Below are 19350 nucleotides of genomic sequence, written 5' to 3'. Positions count from 1 at the left end.
GGCAGGCACTGGTTCCTTGTCAGCCACCATTTAACTAAGGGACAGGTTTATTAAGTGACGACAAATGTAACACTTTGATTGATGGCCTACCCTTCCATCTGCCTGTGATCAGAAGAGCTTAAGTAGCCTTACCACACACCACAATACTAATAGTTTTTTTTTTTTTTTTAATGAAAATGTTCTTGCTGTCCACTCACACCCTCCCAAGACAGAATTTCTCTGTGTAGCACTGGTCGCCCTTTAACTTGCTTTGTGGACAGACCAGGCTGGCCTCAAACTCACTGAGATCTACCTGCTTCTGCCTCCCAACTGCAGGGATTTGAGGTGTGCACCACCACCGCCCAACTATTGAATATTCCTCTTTATCCAAATTAATATGAGTTTCCTGTCACTGTCCATCAGGAAAATCCTAAGACAGGCACGAGGCCCACACATCCACACGTCCACCTGTACTGCTCCAACAGCGGGGGCTCTGTGCCTTGCAGACAGGAAGGGAATCATGGAGAATAGGAGAGAGGTCAGACCTCAAACATGGTGAGTTAATTTGAGCAGGAGAGCCGTCACTTCAGACTTTCCAAATCTCCCTTCTGGCCATTGTCTGGGCTTCATTTGGTGGAGAAGAAAACTAGCCTAGCAAACCTTGATCATCCCCCTGGAAACAGCACCCACGGGGACCAGAGAAAGGGGCGAGTTAAGAATACGTAGTACAGATGTTGGGACCATTTGGAGCCCTGGCCTCCAGCTGCTCTTCCCTGCTAGAGATCGTTACTTTCCTTCTGATTTGAGCTACTGAAAGCTGTGTCAAAGTTGTTTACCAGCTCTGCTCCCTGAGCACGTGTTGCCTGGCCTTGAGGATCAGAGGATAAGGTTTTCGCCTGTTGACCCACCTGAGTGTTGGGTATATAAGCCTCCGTGGTGCTATTGAATAAAGGGCTTCTTACCAGTGACTAGAGGTCCATGTCTCTGTCTCCCTGTCTGTGTGTGTTTGTGTGTCTCAACCTCCAGCCCCTTGCCCGAAGCTTGCGAACTTTATGGTAGCACATAGAGCGCAGACAGGTGCATTCCCTTGTTCTAGACAGCATTTACTATATCCATCTGTCAACCTGGAGGGAAGGCAGGGGGTATGTCCTCCAAGGAGGAGGAACTTGGGCTGAGAGCAGCCTGAAGGGCAGGTAGACTGGGGTCCGGGTTTGGACTGGAGAGTGATGGTTCACCTGTGGAACCCTGAGTGCACTGTCTGCCTCCACCTGATCCCACCTGGCCCGTTTCCCTTATGTGATGGCACACAGGAGAGGTTGTCAAACACTTGGCAAAGCCGACGCCAGCCACCTCAGGCACCTTCATCAAGAGCCATGAACTCGGCAATCCCGGCCCCTCCCTTGGCCACTTGCTGGACAGCTCCATCTACTGAGCCAGCACCCCAGCCTTGCAACACGCTCAAATTATGGCTCCAAACAGCAGTTAGGCAAGAGTAATTAAAGGCAATGTTATCTCAGTCAGCCTCTCATTAGCCACATAATTAGACTGCTGAAAATAATTAACATTCCTTTTGACAAAGGAAACAGAGGACCCATTACGTTCATTAAGGCAGCCTCAAACCGGCCCGAGGAGGCTGAAAAAGGAACTCATCACCTAGGCCTGCCCATGGCACAGCAGCATTGGGTGACTCAGACCGAGTGGCACGTCCCGTCCTGGGCCAGGCTGGTGACGTGAGCTGATGCATGTGACACTGTAGACCTCCACGTGTCGGTTACAGATAATAACACACAGGCGCGCATGGAGAAAACAATCAGTGGGAGGGCCGGAGCCCAAGGGTAAGCATCTCCCTCCTCACGGCCCTCGGCACGGCAGAAAAGACATTTTCTAGGAACAATTAAGCCAGTACAGCACCAGAAAACAAGAAGGAGCCACAAGGACCCTCCTGAGAACAGAAGGCAGGTGAGAATAAGCTGAGGAGAACCTCCCCCCACCCAAACAATGAAACGGTAATAATAGCCGATACTTTCAAAGCACAAGTGATGGGCGTCGCTCCAAGGATTTGCCACATGTGACCTCACTTGGTGCTTACAAAAATCCTGTGAGTTAGCGACAGTTATTGCCTCTCCTATATAAGAAGAGACCCAGAGAGGCCACAGAAAACTTTCTTCGGACCGTGGTACCAGGGCTAGGACTGCAAAACAAACAGCATGGCTAGAGATTCTCCATTCTACTAGAGGGCCACTTCTGGGGTCCATATTTAAAGTGAGCGTATGTGGGGCACCTGGGTGGCGGGGCAAAAGTGGACCCTGGGATAGAGAAGCCAGGAGACATCTAGATCATGACGCTACCTAGCAGGCATTATCCCATCCTCCTGGGGACGACACCGCACGAGTGGTGGCTGGTGCGAGTACTCAGAACTGACATTCCCAGAGAAGTGACCAGAAAACTTGAAAGGAACAGACCAACAAAGACAACAGGATGAAGTGATTTAAAGTAAGACAAGTAGGAGTCGTTTCTCTCCTCCACCATGGGGCTCCTTGGGGTTAAACTCAAGTCACCAGGCTTGGTGGCAAGTGCCTTTACTCACTGAGCCATTTAGCTGACCCAGAAGCTACTTTTAAAAATATCTACCATGACACAGTACTTAATAGGATTTTTTTGAACAAAGCAAAAATCATTAGGTCCTGTCTCGTATACCAACCAGGCTGTCCATAACCAGCTGTCCGTCCAACACATATTCTAGCCTCTTGGTGTCTCTGCTCAGAATCCTCCCCAACTCCATCTGGAATGTCCCCTTCTCTCATTTTTGCTCACCTACTTGTCCTTCACCCCACACACACAAAGATGACAATCTCGGACAAAAAGAAATCAGTCTCCATGGAAAGAGTTCAGCACAATCCTGCCCCCAGACTCCTGAAGGTACCTAATTCTCCAGGGTCCCAGGACAGTGCCGGTTGAACGGGTCAGTGAGCTCACAATATTAACAACTCCTAGGCCTCTTACCCTTCAGCAGGTTCAAGTCTTGTCTTGGCAGGCAGTAGGAAGCTAACGAGAGGGCCCAGTGCTGCTTTAATATCCCTCTGTGTGCAATAAAGCTGAGTAATATCAGTCACACTCTGCTGGGCCATCTGCGTGAGTGACAAAGTCAGCCTCTACTGACAGGAGAAGGATGAGGAAGACAGGTGTGGAGAAGCCGTGACTCAGTGGGTTCAGGCTCAGCACAGCCAGGCTCTTCCATGTCGGCCATGGCTTCCAAATGAACTCTATTGACACCACAGTAGTCCTACAGGTTCTGAGAAGGGGGAAGCCATTGGCCAGCATTCTGCTGTCCTTATGTGACTTTAGAGTGTTTGAAGGAAAAGAACACGCTAAATTATGATCATAATTATATTTGTTTTGAGGTGTTGGGGATTGAATCCAGGGCCTTATTCTGCTAGGCAAGCACAAGGCCCTCGAGACAGATTTCCAGTCCCTTTTGCGTGATTTTTGTTGTTTTTATTTTGGTTTGGTTGAGGCAAGAGTATCAGTATGTCTCCCAGGCTGGCCTCCAATAGAAATCCTCCTGCCACAGCTTGGGATCACAGGTGTACGCCACCACACTTAGCCTAAGCACGGCTTGGCTGGATGCTGCATTGGCCAGGAATGCTATTAACATGTAAATTGAAAGGATATCCTGCTTCATATCCTTTGGGACATTACCAAGAACTGGTCATCATTTTGGAGGATGACATGAGTCTTAGTATCACCTTTCAGGTATGTTGAGTCACCCACAACAACACCCGAATCTAATTTCTGGGCACCCAATTCTCAGTGGTTACTATGCAAAGATTTCAGCCTCTGACTTCCAGGTAATTGTGCCAAAGCAATTACACACTAAATATATGATATTACAGGATAACTAACTTCTTCCTTTATTTATCTTTAAGATTAAAGTTAACTTTTCGTACTGACTTTAAAGACTTGATGTGTTGGTTGCACCTACCTGTAATCTCAGCACTTGGGAGACAAAGGCTAGAGGTGTGAGAGAGTTAGAGGTCAGCCTGGGCAACAGTTCGAGGCTAACCTGAGCTAATCAAGACTATCTCTCAAAAGCAAAACAAAACAAAAACCCAAAAGACCTGTGTGGTGGTTCATGCCTGTAATCCCAGCTACTTGGGAGGCTGAGTCAGGAAGGATCAAAGTTTGAGGCTTCACTGGACTATAAAGTAAGTTTAAGACAAGCCTGGGCAATTTAGTGAGACCCTGCTTTAAAATAAATATATAATAGGGCTTGGGATGAACTCAGTGGTAAGGTCCTGGAACAACCTCCAGTATCCCCTCCCAGAGAGAGAGAGAAGGAGAGAGAAAGGGAGAGGGAGAGAGAGAAGAAACACAAAACCATTAATAACAAACAAGGGATAAGGGCTGTAACTTAGTGATGGACCCTTGTTTTTCATGTACAGCCCTGAATTTGATCTCCAGTACTGAGAAAAGAGACAAAAATTTAAGTATATATAGGTAGGTGTCAGTGTCTATGAATTTTATTCAGATTATGTGAATTTTATTTAGAGTAATCAGGAGGCACTACAAACTTGCTGACTAGAAGGGTGTATCATTATAGGTTATGTCAACTTTAAAAGTGAAGGGGTACGAAGGTGGGCAGAAAATTGGGGTCAATTCAAGTGATCTGTCCTGCAGAATAAAGACACTGGTCTTTTCCTGGTACAGACTGGCGCTCCCAAACGATCGATATATAGATGATATGGTCAATCTTCAATCGAGCACCTTCGGGAAATGTCATTGACCTAACTGATTCAAGTTCTACTATAGCTCAGCATTTTCCAGCTCAGTGTAACAACAGAAAGTACTGGAGAGGGTGGGGAGATGGCAAAGGGTTCCGTGTCTGGAGGCCAAGATGTGTTTAGAGGAAGCCCAAGAAACAGATGCCAAGCTGGGTCTGTGGGATATCCTCATAATGGAGATGAAGATGAGTAAACACTATGCAAGAGGATGCCTAGGGATGCTGTGGAAAGTGCCACCTCATCAGGAATCGTGGGCAGTAGGGACAGAGAAGGGGGCAGCCCAGAGACTTCCCAACGGGTTAAAATGGCAGAGCTAGAAGTGTTTACCTCTTGGCCTCTAGAGGGGCATGGTCAGTTAACAGTCAGGGGATGCGGCCAAGCCTTCCACAGGCCTAGCCATCATGTCTCAACAGGGACAAAGTCGAAGGGTATGTGCCCTGTGAGTGAGAGAGGAAAATTGATTCCCATGTCTCTCATAACACAATGGACATGTAGGGGTTAAGAGAAAAGGACCTGCCTTGTGGAAGGTTGAGAAACAGGGCTTATGGCTGGTCAACATACAACTTTGCATCCGAATTCCTCCCAGTTTCCTAGCAAAAAGAAGAGGAATGGGGGCTGGAGAGATGGCTCGATGGTTAAGAGCACTGGCTGCTCTTCCAGAGGTCCTGAGTTCTATTCCCAGCAACCACATGGTGGTTCACAACCATCTGTAATGAAATCTGGTGCCTCTTCTGGCCTGCAGGCACACATGAGACAAATTCTGTATATATAGTAAATATATTTTTTTTAAAAAAAGAAGAGGAACAAGAGGAGGAGAAAGGGAACACAATGATATCGTATATTCTATCATTTTTTGTGTGTCTTTGTTGTTATTGCATTTCCCATGAGCATTTGAATCTAGATTTTAATTTTCAGATGTGTGATCAACAGGAGTGGTGGCTTATGCTTATAGTTCTCAGCTCTTGGGAGGATGAGGCAGGAAGGCAATTACAGCACCAGTCTTAGGCCAGACTAGACTCATAGTAAGACCTTATCTCAAGTCAATAATAAAATGCCCAATCAACACAATTGTAGGGATTAATAAGCAAACTGATGGTCAATAAGAAGTTGTATCACTTCCCAGATGGAATAGGAGAAACGATGTCATGTGCTCCAAAGAAACACCCGAGTATAGGAGGTGCTTCCAGAAAACATCAAGCCTATTCATGTGGGCTAATATGCCAAGGAGGGAACAGGGCATAGTCTCTAGCAGGTGTGTCCCAGTTCATCTTAAAGCCAAAGCCTTAGAGGTCCAAGAGTTCTTCAGGGACCAAGCTGTAGGCCAGGACCAGGTGAGGCAAGAAAGGCACTGGCAGCTAGGTGCTGTGGTGCTGTGACAGTCACCACAACACCTGCGAGGTTGCGGCAGGAAGGTTTCGAGTTCAAGGCCAGCTGGGGCTACATAGCAAACCTCAGCTTAAAAACCAACTAACACCACTTGCTTGAAGTCTAAAATTTAAAGCAACTTAGTAACAAAGATTGTGTGTGTGTGTGTGTGTGTGTGTGTGTGTGTGTCTACTTTACGTTTACATGTACATCTTCTGGAAGCTGAGATTAAAGGCATGCGTCACAGTATTTTTCAAATTTTATACACACACACACACACACACATGCACACACACATACACACACATGTATATGGGATCCCCTGGAGCTGCAGTTACAGGTCAAGGTGAGCCACCTAACATGTGTGGTGGGATTAGGTATTCCACAAGAGCAGTAAGAGCTCTCGATCACTGATATCTTATATCTCCAGTTACCATAAATAGTATTTTAATGAAACATTTTAAAAATCTGCGAGATCTAATAAAGAATAAATGAAGACTTGGTGGCAGAATTAATACATAGGAGCAATGGTTGCTCTTCTAGAGGTCCTGAGTTCAATTTCCAGCAACCACATGGTCGTTCACAACCATCTATCTATTTGGAGGGAATTGATGCCCTTTTCTGGCATAAAGTTGTTCATGTAGACAGGGCACTCATATAAATTTTTTTTAAAAAGGAACCAATTAGAAGAGATCATAGAAAAAAATTCTACTTTACTATAATACCTAAAACATAGTGAATTTATGAAATAAACCAAACTTTACCAAAACTCATAAATAAGTCAATATTGGGATTGGTTTGTCTCAAAAAAATAAAACAGTAAATTGTGGTCAATGGCATCAGCTTCATGGGAACCAGGGCTGGGATGCAGGAGAGGTCAATGAAGTGGAGACTTCTCTGGCATTCTGTAACATCTGAAGAGTTTGAGGACCCACCCCACCATCAGAGCCAACACCCTTGGGATTCCGAATGTTTTAGATTTTTGAAGTAGTAATTCTGAGCACATATTGTAAACGACACAGTTCCCACAGCCGGGGGGAGGGAATCTTCCCTTAGATAAACACACTAACACCCCTGCCGTGATGCCTGTGAGCACATACACTCTGGCATGTGTAGCCCCCCCATGACTCTCATAGGCTGGTCAGGTCCTACTGCCGTCAGTTAACTCTCAGGTTAAGGATGTTTATATTTCATTGTCATTAAAGAGACCCGTGGCGTGGTGAGAGTTAATTAGGTCTCCGAAAGGGGAAAGACAGCAGGTAGGACCTGAGTGTTTGTTTTATAAATTTACTCCGAAAAGAGCAAATCCACAGAGCCCTCACTAAAACCACGACCATCCAGAGAATGGGATTTCTAAAAGTTGCTCAAGTCTAGAACAGACGTTGCAGGAATTATTTTCCCAACTAATATTATATATATCTTCGGTACGTAAATCGTGTGCAGAGTCTTGAACCCTCCGAATCCTAAAAGCTAGTAGAAAGCAAAAAGGCAAATAATATGTGGTGGCTCCCAACTACCTGTCACTCCAGTTCCAGAAAATTCCACACCCTCTTCTGCCCTCCACAGGCTCCTTCATCTAAGTGGTGCACATACACACTCTCAGGCAGACACAAATACACAATTTTTTAAAAGGGAAATAAATATAGACTATTGCAAGTTGAAGGGACCTAATCCACACCCACATCTTCAAGGTGATGGAAGAAAGGCTCTTTAGAGAAGCCAGGGCTTTGCATACGTTAGCAATAGGCAGTTGGAGGCACCGAGAGAAGAGAAGCTACGATTGCCAACTTCATGTCCACTGTCCTTGGCATAAAAAACATGTGATAACAGCAACTTAATGGTGAAATGACAAGAGAAGTTGAAAGATACTAGCAGTAGTTGGGGCCAAATATACCTCTGTAGCTAAGGTGAGCTCGAATGTAGACAGACGGACAGCACATCCGTGGGAGGCAGTTGGGGCATGTGCCTGACAGGTCATTTAGGCAGGTGGATTTGACCCTGACAGAAGAACACAGAGGGAGTTGTTGGGATGGGGAGGTGGGGAGAGGAGAAAGTAAGCAGGGAGTGCTCTGATGTGGAGTGAGGAACCTAGAAGCACCTCCAAAACCGGCATCTGTCAAGCATGTGTGTCATCTTCACGACCCCTCCCTTATGGGAGGCAGCAGAGCATTGTGGTTTAAAAGTGCACACTCTGGGGTCAGATTTCCTCCATTCAAATCCCAACGCTGAAGCCAACTATGTGACCTTAGACAAATTGTTTTAACCTCCCTTTGCCTCAGTTTATTCATTTGTAAAATAGAGATAATACGAGTGCCTCCCTCATGGGGATTGAGAGTACGTGTTCGCTGTACTAAAAAAGAGCAGTTAGCACTACAGCGACCCTCTTCACGTCCAAAGGCCACTGCTTCTAGGGAACAGCCACAAATACCAGAATCTGCAGAAATGCAGATTCCCTAACTGCATATAAATCACCTCTGATTGCTTAACATACATAATAAATGCTACATACGCCGCTGATGTGCTGTATTGTCTGTACATGTTCAGTATAAACACAATATATTTTTCTGAATTGTTTTAATAACCAAGTGATTGAATCCAGGGATGAACAACCTTTGGATATAGGGGAGTGTCTATGTAAGAACTCAATAAATGTTAGTTGTTCTCATTCACCTAGCAGTAGGTCAACTCTGTGTGCATGTGTATGTTCACATATGTGCATATTCCTCTGTGTGTGTGTGTGTGTGTGTGTGCGCGCGCGCAGATGCATCATGCGTAGAGGTCATAGGCTGACATTCATTTTCCTCCTCCTCAGTTTTGAGACCAAATCTCTTACTGAACTTTCCATTCGCTGATTCAGGTAGGCTGGTGGACCAGCCAGCTTCAGGGATCCACCGTCTCTGCCTTGCTAGTGCTGGGGTCATAGATGCGTGCTGTGGGGATTTCACACAGGTTCTGGGGTCCACACTCCGGCCCTCATGCTTTCATGGCAAGCGCTTTACCAATGGAGTCATCTCCCCAGCCTCAAGAAATGATCCTGTCTCCTGCTTCAGCTTCCTGAGTGCCGAGCACCATACTCCCACACCCAACCTGACAGTCATGGTTTCTTTGTTGTTGTTTATCTGTTTGGTTTTTGGTTTTTCGCAATAGGGATTCTCTGTGTAGCTCAGACCATCCTGATACTTGCTCTGTAGACCAGGCTGGCCTCAAACACAGAAATTTGCCTGCCTCTACCTCCTGAGTGCTGAGATTAAAAGCGTGCGCCAGAGTATTTTTTAAAATTTTATATACACACACACATATGTATATGTGCCTGTCTGTGGGTGTATGCAACTGAGTGGCAATGCTCATGGAGATCAGAGGCATTGGATCCCCCTGGAGCTGGAGTTGTAGGTAGTTGTTGGGAACAGAACTTGGGTCCTCTAGAGGATCTCTAGATCACTCCTCTCTATATATTGTGTTTATACTGAACATGAACAAACAATACAGCACAGTAGCTGTGTACGTAGCCTTTATTATGTAGGATAAGCAATCCAGAGGTGCACTTTTGACTACTGAGCCATCCCTCCAGCCTTGGTAGTTTTAATAAAATACACACAACGAAATGTCACGTCAGAAATCTTAACTAAGGCGCCAAGATACAAAAGATGCGGTGTTCTCCAGTGCGAGACCAGTCACAGATGCACATTCTCCAAAAAAGGTGTGCAACCTCACATGGCGGGTACAAAGGGTCAGACTAGTCAGGCACTGGAGAACATCCACGCAGAGGAACGCGGAGGTGGAAGGCGCTGCTATGACCTCATCCTCCCGCCACAGAGAATTTGCTCTGAGGGCTGGGTGGTGAGAAGAGCAACCACACCACAGGACCACTCCGGAAACTTGGTGTCTGGCTCCTGCCGGTGAGAAGACAGGGCAGGGGTATGCAGATGGTGAGCCAGACTGGCCATCAGCTGCTGGACGATGGAGGGAGACCGCTGAGCGGGGGAGTAAGTCTGTACTCCGGGTTCACTGCTCCAGATGATATGGGATTAGCATATCATATCTAGGACCAGCATGAGTGAGCAAGTGCAGGTCTCATCCCGAGGACCTATTTGGGCAGACTAAAGAGATTTATAGAAAGAGACTGGACCTGAAAGCAAGAGCAATGATGTGCAATGAAGGGTAGTTTGCTCTTTGTTTGTTTGTTTTGAGAAAAGGTATCACTTTATAGCCCGGGCTATCCCGGAACTCACTATGCAGCCTGCACTGGTCTTGAACTTGTGGTAAACCTCTTGATTCAACCTCCCTGACGCTGGGATCATAAGCATGAGTCACGATGTTCAGTGATAAACTTTTCCATTGTGAATATCTCAGCAGCTGGGAAAAGAGCGCTCTCTGAGAAACCCATGAGCGTGGGCACAAGAGAAAGACTCGGCATCAATACAAGGTGAACTCAGGAAACAAGAGTGCTGGCCACGGAACACTTCCCTGTCCTTTGCAGTTCAGTGACAAAGACATGGATGTATGATGTGCTGAACTGAGGCCATGTTTGTGACCCTCTACTGCCTACGAATAACCAGAAAATTTAGGAAGCCTGATTGGCTGTTCATCCCTAGGCAGGGAAAGAACAAAATTCACTGAGCAAACATAAAGGCCTCATGGGACACCGTACTGTTTCATGAATAGCTAATAGAATGAAATGTTTGTCTTTGTAGTTAAAATGGCCTCCCATGGAGCTCAAGAAGTGGCTGGCTTGCTCTTCCAGAGGGTCCAGGTTTGAGTTCCAGAATCCCCTTGCAGGTTATAACCTTCTGTAACCCTAGTTCTAGGGGATCCAATGCCCTCTTCTGGCCTTCATGGGTACTACAAACACATGGTGCATAGACATGCATGCAGGCAAAACACGCACACTCTTAATTTAAGATTTTCAAAGTCTCTCATACCCTCAGAGGGAGCAAGGAGGGAAAGGCAGAGAAATCAGGGACAGAAATGGTTGGTTCGGTGGGTTCAGTGGGAACTCACTTGCTCCTCAATCTTGAATACAAAAAATTCAAAGCAGAGGATGTATAAGGACAAAAGAGACTGAGCAGATCCTTATACAAATGGCCATCCTCAAATGACCTCTAGCATGGCCGGCTGAGTTCACAGCTTGGCCTTGCTCCTTCAGGCAGAGATAGGGCAGCAGGAGAGGTGGGGCCTCACACCCTGTATCACCCAGAACATTTCAAGCAAGGTCCTGAAGTCCTGGAGCCTTAGGAAGCAGCAAGGGAGGAGGAGAGGCGACTCTGCCAACCTAAATGCAGAATGTGAGACATCCACAATCGCACAGCTCTGGACAGGCAGTCTCTGGAGATTGTCCTGCGGCCGCGGGAGGGGTCGCTTAAGATTTAAAAGGCGGCAGAGGGTGCTCAGTGTGCCGTAGGGAGGAGTGAGGGAGGGTGGCATAAGTGCCACCTTTCTACTGCTCAGTGGGACAAAGGGGTACCAGTCCTTCTACCCCTTCACTAGACAGCTCGTACTCTATTTGTCCCTTCACCTCCAGTATGGCTTCATTCTCCTTCCACTCCACACCAGCTTGCCCAGCTCCGACTTCCTTTAGCTGCAAAGTGAGTTTTCCCTGAGAAAGGCCAGAATTACCCCTAGCCCACCGGGTCATCCAGTATACTTCCTAGAAGGGAGGTTAGAGACGGTCTCATCTGGTATTTCCTATTTTATACACAAGGAAACCAAAAGCCAGAAAATTCACATCCCATGTACAGAGTCACTGAACTGAGTCCAGAACTCATCCCCTTGTCCCTAGCATGTAATTCTATCAAATAGCAGCTCAACAACTCACATGTGGCCAGCCCACCTCTTCCAGGCCAGCTCCATAACCCTCATGTGTCTCCATCATCATCGCCAACTGATACGAGACATAAAGTCAAATTGTCTAGGAATGAGGACAGTTACCATTGACGTAACTGGTTATCTCTAAATGGAGTAACTGGTGGCCATAAGTCCTTTCTCAGAATAGGGTAGCCTGACGAATATAGGGTAATCTGATAGATATAAGGTATACTGATTTTTTTTAATGAGGGGGATTAGACCCCTAGTCTATCTAATTTTTTTTGTATTTTGTAAAGAATATCTGGGATTCAAGATATAATCAAATTCCCCAGATGGATAGTGATGGACAGGGAAGAGCTTGGAGGACCAAGACTAGACTCAAGAATTTGCTAACATGAATTGCTGTGACAGGCAGGAGGGTAACAGAAAGGAAAATGCTGCCCAAGAGCCTGTTAAACAAGAAGAGAATGATAGCATTAGAATAAAATGGGGTTTACAAGATACATTGCTATGCCAAGCAGAAAGTCTGTTCCCTTTACAATAACTTTCAGGCCATCTGGTCTACCCACTGCAGGGTGCAGGCTCCGCCCTCTCCTGAACACTCATGAGGATGTTAGTTTTCAAGACTCTGTACATCCATCTTCCTTTAGCTGGCCATGTTTAACCCCCATCGAGCTCTCCTTCTATGCCCACACCACCTCCACTTTCAGTCACTCATCCACGTTTGTTCTACCGCTCAGCCAATTCAACACTCACAGCCTGCTGCAGAATCAGATCTCAGTTCAAGTCCCAGTCCAGACACTTTCTAGCTGTATGAGAGATGCAATCACTCTTGAAGAAGCACAATCTTTCCCGCGGTAAAATGGGGATAATCGATAGTGGCTGTCTCACTGATGGGAGAGGAGAACCTATGAAAAGTACTTAGCCCAGTGCCTGGCATAGGGTAAGTATTCAATACACGGTGACTGCCAACTGTTAATGCCCTGACCGCTGAAGCCAGTTGAAATTCCATTTGTGGAACTAAGTCTCAGAGCACTGAAATGGGTCACCCAAGGTCAACTGAGCAAGTGAGTTGGGGAGCATTCCCAGATTTCCTGATTTTGGAAATGTTGGCAGTCTTCAATTTCCTTAGAATATCATTGTCCAGTGACCTAGAAGCCTAGATGTCTGACGACACTCAACTATCACAGCTGGCAATTTAAGAGGTGCTCTCACATGCCAGGAACTGCGCAGGCATAGGAAACTATGAAGGCACCTATATTAGGTCAATATAAGAAGTCGCCTCATTGCTTTGGGCAAGCAAAAAAAAAAAAAAATCCCTGCAGAATATCAGAGAAAACTTTGGAGCTGCGGCTTATGCTGTCCAATGATAGCAATATTTATTCTCCATATTTGTATTATGATATAGATGAAAGTGTGACCAATGTTCAGGTTCCTTATTCCTGGATTTGGATGTGTGTGTGTGTGTGTGTGTGTGTGTGTGTGTGTGTGTGTTGGGAACTAAGATGGAGACTGTAGTTAAGAACACCCTTTAGACAGATGATGGCGGTTGTACATGTGCTAGAAACAGACCCGTGGTCCTCCCTGAGCACTAACTCTCATAGTATTAGAAGGTGTTCTGCAAGCTGTCAAGGGAGAAAAGCAATCGTCAGTCCAGCCCAGCTGAAGGGCTAGGAACCACAACAGGGGCTGGCCTAGCAAGACATCCTCCATGGTGCAGTAACTGCCTTTTTATCTTGGGGGTGCTAACCAACAGTTATTCTAATTGGACTTAAAAGCCTGCTTAACAGAAGGGAAGTGATACCAGGTGCTGGAAACTAGCTAGTTCCTCGTGTCTGGAGAGGTCACGGTCCGTAGAGAAGAACCCACCACTGCCGGTTTCCTAGGTCAGTATCATTTCTAACCGTACTCTAAATGCTTATCCTCATTCCCACAGACAGCTGTAGCTCTCGCCTCTCACGGAAGAAGCTTCTTTTGGCAATAGGCCAGGATGCTTGTTACTAGACAGCATCTTCCAGACATGACAGCGACACTGCACCCATGAATTCTCAACAACATGGTTGCCTATACAAGACATACACAATGACCCCGCCGTTCAGCATACCAACATGGATGGGGGAAATTTGATAAGGTCCACCTACAGGCAATCATAGACTTCTGAGAGAAGGAAAATCAGTTTTCTTTAGAGAGGAGCCCCTTGATTTATCCAAGCATAAGTAAGTAAGTGGTCACCCACAAACACATCTACCATGAGCAACACTACATAGACTCGGTAGGTTATGTATGTAACAGGTCCTAGTTAAAGCAGTCATGAAAGGAAATAGGGGCACCAGAGGAGTTGGAAGGGAAGAGGAAAGGGAATGAGGTAAATACAGTAATCATATATACAACTCTCAAAAATTTTAAATGGTAGCAAAATAGATCCCTTGTCGGTGGTCCATAAAACGGCTATTATTAGCTAGAAGTCAGGCTTCTTGCACTAACTGAAGCCTTGTGTGTACATTTATCTCAAAGTAGGAACTGCTTCCTCAGAAGTTCAGAGAACCCTCTCCCTCTGTGGCCCTTCAATCTCTCGGCTGGCATCTCTATACCCAGGGTAGGTATCAAGGCCCTACTAAAACCTCTCTTGTGAAAATGGACCAGTCCCAAAGCTCATGTGGCAGAGGGGCCTCTTAAAAACTGAAACAAAGAATGGACATAGTAACTAAAAGTCATTCATCCTTGGAGCCCAGCTGCAAAGCATCCAGAAGAGGATGACCCAGTGTGCTCCAAACGTGCGGCCTCTGGGGAGAAGAGGTGTGACAGAAATGTTCTCACTAATTATGTCCCCTTATCAATTAGGTCTCCTAACACTACATGGCCAGTGAAATTTTGTATGCTGCCAAGATTCCAGAGAAAACAACAATTGTAAGACCCAAGTCCTACCCATGTAGACTGCCACAATATAAATGTCTTTTCTACAACATCAGCCATGATAGACACAAGGACGTCTCAAAGCCCCCCAGGAGCCATCGGAGAAAAAGGGACGGTGGGGTCTAGAAGTTCAGAAATGCCAATGGCAATAACTTTTTTCTGTAGATTGCTAGACTTGGCTATGTCCTACCCCATCACAATACTGTCAGCGTGGGGAAGAAACAGAACATTTCCTTTGAGAATCATTCTTTGGCTGGGCCAATCCCACCCTACAATTTCAACCCCACTAAATTTATAGGTAGGGGAACTGATGTCAAAACGAACGTTAAGTAGAACCTTTGCATGGAGACATGCAGGAGCCCACTCCTGCAGCCTCGTTTGTGTGAGCGAAGAGAAGCAAGCAGGCTTTCCACATTAGCCTGCGAATGAGCAGGGCCACTCACTCAGCCTCAGCTTTATGGTCGATAACTGTGCCAGAGGGAGAGACCACTTCTTTTTCCATAAATGACAGCAGCCTGGAGCATCCCATAGCTTGATCTGAGGCAAGTGTATTATTTTTCCCAGCCAAAGTATCATTATATAACCCTGGTTGGTCTGGAACTCTATATGTAGAGCAGGTTGGCCTCAAGTCTTCCTGCTTTTACCTACTAAGGGCTGAGATTGCAGGCATTTGTCACTATGCTCAACCCAAATGTCCGTCCTGAACCGAACCTACAGCGTCAAAAGTCTCTTCAAGCATCTTGGAAAAGTATAACCCACGAATCATAAGATAAGTGATTCTAAACCTTCTCAAATCCCAAGAAAAGAGTGTTAGTACACCAGTCAGTGTACTAACTGTACACTTTACGACCATAACCAAAAAACACTAGCTCCTGACCCTTCCGTCAAACCAGCTTACACTTTACTTTTCAATAACCAACATCCTGGTTTCTGAGGAGACATGGGGGAAGAAGCCGAAAATATAGCCAATTTCAGATGATCTTAACCCCTTTCCAGTCTCCCCGCCACTTGGTATGAACAAAGGGAGCTGGGAAGGTGCCAAGGCCGAAATTATTTACACTTTAAAAGGAATGTTCCAGAATTTAAAAACCAAAAAAACCACTAAAATCCAAACCACCTTGTCTGCAATTAGAGGGTGGCAGGGGAGGAGGGGACTAAAGGGACACATTTGAGAGCAGTTGAGCAGTGGGAGGGTTAGCTATCCTTTTTCCTCCTCAAGGACAGCCAGATCTGATAGGGCTGCTGCTAAGCCCAAGCTGCCTCACTTTTCCTGCCTTGTGATACCACGGGCCCCCCTCACCATCAAAGACCCCTTTCAGGGCTTTGAGGACGACTGTCACTAACGTCCTGGCTTGTCATCTCCTCCAAAAAGCTCCAGGACATCCCATGGGCAGAGGCAGGCAGAAAAACCACCCTGTGCTCTAGAACAACTTTTCTGATAAAAACGACACTTTTAAAACTAACACCGATCTTTCCCTATCGCAAAGGCAGTAATTCAGCCCTGCCCTGTAAAATGACACGTTTCCCTTTAGAGACAACAGGCAAATTGGATTCAGCTGAGATAAATGTAGTCTAAAGCCCACTAACTCTTCTAATATCTTTCATCCAAGAACCCCCAACTCTTAAATCTGTTTATAAACGGAGGAAATCGGGTCCCATCCCTTTCAAAGAGGGAGTCAAAGGAGCTTCCCTTTCTTACCTCACAGCCTGTGTATCTGGAGAACAATTTGTCCATGGAAAAGGCTTTTCACACCCTTGCTGCTGGAGAGGTCAGGTCAGGGCCACCGTCTTCAGCTGTGAATTAACAGCTTGAGATAAACCCAACCTGGACTGAGCAATAACCGAGCCTGTCTAGCAGGAGGGAGGAGTCTCCTGAAGTGGGGCTGTCCGTGTCATTTGAGTTAGCCACCTGACCTGACCTTGGCCACTTTAGTTCCAGGACCACAGAGCAAAGGGGCACTTAATTCCCCTTTTTTTCCTGTCACCCCTTACAAGTCCTGGAACCCTCCTTGCTCCTATCTTGAAGTGGCCAAAGTCAATACTAAATCAACTTGTCATTTCTCTCCAAAGCCCAGAGTTCCATCTCCACTGTTTGCTGTCTCTGCTTCCCAGCACGAAGTCTCAGAAAGGGCAAAGAACACTTCATCTCAGCCCACCCCTCCCTGTCTCTAAACCTAGCTGTCCTTGCGGACCCACCCTTGGTCCAAACCCGTGTGTCATTGCTTACTCAGAGAGACGCAGGAGGATCACCCAGAAGTCCAGAGCGTCCTGCACCTCCTGTTCTCAGTCAGACCATAGAAGCAGATGGGGCTCTGCCTTCCAACCAGGTAAATGACCCGAGCTCTTGGACGGCAGGGCTGCCATAGGACAAGAGCCAATGGTCATATGCAAACGCTCTGTAAACTGGAGGAACCTGGTTCCTGGAGACAAAGATTGGGAATCTTTGGAACACGGTCCATTTGTCTTCTAAAGAGAAAGATCCTATACCACTTAAGGCAGGTTTATCAGCCCTCTCTTTGACCCCTCTTTCTGGTACAAGAAAAAAAAGGGGGAGAGACTTAGGTTTCCGGAGAACTCAAGTTGGAAGATCATTTGTTATTGGGGTGCAAAGATAATGGGTGAGCAGAGCCCCAAGGTTACACTGGGTTGCAGCTTCCTCGAGCCCTCCAGTGAAGTCTAACCAGTGTCAAAGAGCCTGATACTACAAACTCAGAGCCTGAAGCCATCATCCCTCCACCTCCTGAGAAACCCCAGGGAAGAGAGGAGAACCGGTGAGGGAAAGTAGGGGAACGGGTCAGTTTCTGACTGGTCATAGAAAGGGAAAAAAAGACAACACCTCCCCGGCCTTGCCAGAAACAGGGCTAACTGGATCCTCATCCCAGCCCTCCATTTCCCACCAGGAAACAGAGATGGTGAATGCAGATGAAGCACTGGCAGCTAGGGGCTGGGCACTGACCTGGGCACTTACCTGAAAAAGAATGCGAAAGAGTGCAACCCACCATCAAACACCCAGTTCTTTCTTGCACAGGGAGGACACGGCAATAGGGTCCTTTGGGCCCGCAAAGTCAGGAGGGTCTGTGGTTCCCACTCCCTAGACCTGGCTCTCCAGCTTCCATTCAGTCTGGCGCCCCCATCTGTCCTTTCCAGAGGGCCTCGGGGTGCACACCACTGGGTGGGGGGAGGTGTCAACCTTCAGAGGTCTGAGATCCTCAGCCGGATCTTTCACCTTCGCCTCAACCCCGCACCGCTTTGTTTCACGCAGGGAAAGTTGCCAGTGTGCACCCCTTTCGCCAACACGCCCCCCTGTGCGCCCATCCCCCGCAGGGAATCCAAGCTCAGACACACCACCTAATCTGCGACTTGCTCTTCAGCCCCAGCAGCCGCTTCGAAAGCGAAAGCAAAGAAGAGGGATCCGGTAGTGTCCCTACACGGGGTCGCCGGGTCTTCCCCATCACCCGCACCCACGCGCTCGGCCGCTGCCCGCCCCGCTCAGACACCTCTCTCCGCGGCGGAAAGGCCTCTCTGCGGGCATCGCGGGCACCTACCGGTGCGGGGCCGGGGACGAGGGTAGGGCAAGGCAGAGCAGGGTCGGGCGACCGCCTGCCCGACGCAGGTGCGGCCAGGAGCGCGGTCTCTCCGGCTGGCTCCCGCTCCTCCTCCCGCGCCGGGACTCGGGGCGCTCTCCTGCACCGCCTGCTCCCCGCCCCCACGCCCGGCGCTCGGGCTCCCCCCGCGCCGAGTGACCCGCCAAGCCTCCCCCACGCCGCCCGCCCGCGACTATTCCCGCATCGAGTGTCCGCGGCCGCCGGGGCGGCGCGGGGCCCGGGCAGCTGCAGCGGCTGCTGCCCCACGGAACCCAGCCCCAGGCGGCGACGGCGGCACTCACCCATAGTACGGATGCGGTGCAAACTGCACATGCTCGCGTCTGACAGGCGCTCTGCCCCCGGCCCTGTTTAACTCCTTCGGCGCCCGAGTGTCCGCCAGGCCCGCTGCCCCCGCCGACCCACCCGCCACCCGCCACCCATCCTCAGCCTGCAGTCTCCCCTGCCAGGACTTCACCCGCAGCCCTGGTGGCTGCAGTGAAGATTCCTTGGCCCTCCCTGCCCAGGCCACTCCTGCGTTCCAGGTGTGGGGTGAGGGTCGCCTCCTGATTTGTAGGAGTTGTAGGGAAACGCTTGCACAATATTGACTCTGGTTATCTTGAAGCCGCAGGTCCCCGAGGTCCGCACTTCACACGGTGTTGCATACCCACTGTGTGCCCGTATTGTGTTCCATGCAAGTTAATCATTGACGCAGCCAGACCAGGTGGGGCTGTTTGGTTTTCATCATCATCGTTATTCTCATTTCTAAGATGCAGAAACTAAAGCTTATGAAAAACTAGAATTTGCTTTGTTCAAGGACTGAACCTCAAGGTCCACGATTTGGTTCGTAAAGATTAAATGGAATATGTTCTTTCTGAGCTCCTTTTAGGAGGTACAAAACAATGATTGTCACAGGAAAAAAAAAATAA

At 47.7% G+C, this 19350-nt stretch overlaps 1 protein-coding gene across 7 annotated transcripts in view; it reads right to left on the bottom strand.

The window, feature by feature from the left end:
• The window catches only part of Tmem229b (transmembrane protein 229B), a 39067-nt gene extending 20187 nt beyond the window's left edge, over positions 1-18880 (bottom strand). For 2 of the 7 annotated variants that reach the window (XM_050158628.1, XM_050158629.1), the window contains exon 1: positions 18727-18880. The gene's annotated coding sequence lies outside the window, so the exon portion shown is untranslated. Of the gene's footprint in view, positions 1-16539; positions 16635-17067; positions 17208-17808; positions 18009-18385; positions 18692-18726 lie in introns of those variants that run through there. The other 5 variants (XM_050158632.1, XM_050158630.1, XM_050158637.1 and 2 more) reach the window with 5 other exon arrangements.
• Between the last annotated feature and the right edge of the window lie 470 nt (positions 18881-19350).

This window comes from Alexandromys fortis, unplaced genomic scaffold (assembly GCF_014885135.2).
Source record: "Alexandromys fortis isolate MF-2015 unplaced genomic scaffold, M_Fortis_MF-2015_v1.1 scaffold_99, whole genome shotgun sequence".
Lineage (NCBI taxonomy): Eukaryota > Metazoa > Chordata > Mammalia > Rodentia > Cricetidae > Alexandromys > Alexandromys fortis.
Note: the sequence above shows the minus strand (reverse complement) of the source record. Positions and strands in the feature narration are given on the sequence as shown.